This window comes from Procambarus clarkii, unplaced genomic scaffold (genome assembly GCF_040958095.1).
Source record: "Procambarus clarkii isolate CNS0578487 unplaced genomic scaffold, FALCON_Pclarkii_2.0 HiC_scaffold_382, whole genome shotgun sequence".
NCBI classification, from domain to species: Eukaryota; Metazoa; Arthropoda; class Malacostraca; order Decapoda; family Cambaridae; genus Procambarus; species Procambarus clarkii.
In genome coordinates this window covers 107,856-110,740 of record NW_027189415.1, presented here as the reverse complement: position 1 = coordinate 110,740, position 2,885 = coordinate 107,856, and positions in this window count along the sequence as shown.

The window sequence follows — 2,885 nt, the reverse complement described above, 5'->3', positions numbered from 1 at the left end:
AGCAAAATGTAACTCACTGCCGTTTTCAGGACTTGTCATATGTTGGGTATAAAAAGTCGAAATATCAAACTGCGAATACGTGCAGAGAGCCAGAATTTGGCTCCAAAATATGGGTCAGGCCTCGATATTGGGATATTTGGGATATTTTGAAAACTGCAGGGAGGTTTGGGACAAATGTGACCAAACGCCGCTTTTAGTCCTTCGCGTATGTTGGGTATAAAAAAGTCCTAATTTCAAACTGCGAATACGTGCAGAGAGCAAAAATTTGGCTCCAAAATATTGCTCAGGCCTCGAAATTGGGATGTTTGGGATATTTTGAAAACTGCAAGGGGGATTGGGACAAATGTGACTAAGCGCCGCTTTCAGTACTTCGCATATGTTGGGCATAAAAAAGTCATAATTTCAAACTGCAAATGCATGCATAGAGCCAGAATTTGGCTCCAAAATATGGCTCAGGCCTCGAAATTGGGATATTTGGGATATTTTGAAAACTGCAGGGATGTTTGGAACAAATGTGACCAAACGCCGCTTTCAGTACTTGGCATATGTTGGGTATAAAAAGATGTATTTTCTAACTGCGAATACGTGCAGAGAGCGAGAATTTGGCTCCAAAATATGGCTCAGACCTCGAAATTGGGATATTTGCGTTATTTTGAAAACTGGAGGAGAGTTTGGGCAAAATGTGACTCACTGCCGCTTTCAGTACTTGGCATATGTTGGGTATAAAAATTCGTAATATCAAACTGCGAATACGTGCATAGAGCCAGAATTTGGCTCCAAATTACGGCTCAGGCCTCGAAATTGGGATGTTTGGGATATTTTGAAAACTGCAGGGAGGTTTGGGACAAATGTGACCAAACGCCGCTTTCAGTACTTGGCATATGTTGGGTATAAAAAGTCGTTATTTCAAACTGCGAATACGTGAAGAGAGCCTGAATTTGGCTCCAAAATATGGCTCAGGCCTCGAAATGGGGATGTTTGGGAAATTCAAAAAACTGCAGGGGAGTTTGTGCAAATTTGTGACTCACTGCAGCGTCCAGTACTTAGCATATGTTGGGTATAAAAAGTCGTAATATCAAACTGCGAATACGTGAATAGAGCAAGAATTTGGCTCCAAAATATGGCTCAGGCCTCGAAATTGGGATGTTTGGGATATTTTGAAAACTTGAGGGAGGTTTGGGACAAATGTGACCAAACGCCGCTTTCAGTACTTGGCATATGTTGGGTATAAAAAAGTCGTAATTTTAAACTGCAAATACGTGCAGAGAGACTGAATTTGGCTCCAAAATATGGGTCAGGCCTCGATATTGGGATATTTGGGATATTTTGAAAACTGCAGGGAGGTTTGGGACAAATGTGACCAAACGCCGCTTTTAGTCCTTCGCATATGTTGGGTATAAAAAAGTCGTAATTTCAAACTGCGAATACGTGCAGAGAGCCAAAATTTGGCTCCAAAATATTGCTCAGGCCTCGAAATTGGGATGTTTGGGATATTTTGAAAACTGCAGGGGAGTTTGTGCAAAATATGACTCACTGCCGCTTTCAGGACTTGGCATATGTTGGGTATAAAAAGTCCAAATATCAAACTGCGAATACGTGCAGAGAACCAGAATTTGGCTCCAAAATATGGCTCAGGCCTCGATATTGGGATGTTTAGGATATTTTGAAAGCTGCAGTTAGATTTGAGACAAATGTGACCAAACGCCGCTTTCAGTACTTGGCGTATGTTGGGTATAAAAAGTCGTTATTTCAAACTGCGAATACGTGCAGAGAACCAGAATTTGGCTCCAAAATATGGCTCAGGCCTCGAAATTGGGATGTTTGGGATATTTTGAAAACTGCAGAGGGGATTGGGACAAATGTGACTAAACGCCGCTTTCAGTACTTCGCATATGTTGGGTATAAAAAGATGTAATTTCTAACTGCAAATACGTGCAGAGAGCCAGAATTTGGCTCCAAAATATGGCTCAGACCTCGAAATTGGGATATTTGCGTTATTTTGTAAACTGGAGGAGAGTTTGGGCAAAATATGACTCACTGCCGCTTGCAGGACTTGGCATATGTTGGGTGTAAAAAGTCGTAATATCAAACTGCGAATACGTGCAGAGAGCCAGAATTTGGCTCCAGAATATGGCTCAGGCCTCGATATTGGGATGTTTGGGATATTTTGAAAACTGCAGTTAGATTTGGGACAAATGTGACCAAACGCCGCTTTCAGTACTTGGCATATGTTGGGTATAAAAAGTCGTTATTTCAAACTGCGAATACGTGAAGAGAGCCTGAATTTGGCTCCAAAATATGGCTCAGGCCTCGAAATTAGGATGTTCAGGAAATTCTAAAAACTGCAGGGGAATTTGTGCAAATTTGTGACTCACTGTTGCGTCCAGTACTTAGCATATGTTGGGTATAAAAAGTCGTAATATCAAACTGCGAATACGTGAATATAGCCAGAATTTGGCTCCAAAATATGGCTCAGGCCTCGAAATTGGGATGTTTGGGATTTTTTGAAAACTTGTGGGAGGTTTGGGACAAATGTGACCAAACGCCGCTTTCAGTACTTGGCATATGTTGGGTATAAAAAGACGTAATTTCGAACTGCGAATACGTGAATAGAGCCAGAATTTGGCTCCAAAATATGGCTCAGGCCTTGAAATTGGGATGTTTGGGATATTTTGAAAACTGGAGGGAGGTTTGGGACAAATGTGACCAAACGCCGCTTTCAGTACTTCGCATATGTTGGGTATAAAAAAGTCGTAATTTCAAACTGCAAATACGTGCAGAGAGCCAGAATTTGGCTCCAAAATATGGCTCAGGCCTCGAAATTGGGATATTTGGGATATTTTGAAAACTGCAAGGAGGTTTGGGACAAATGTGACCAAACGCCG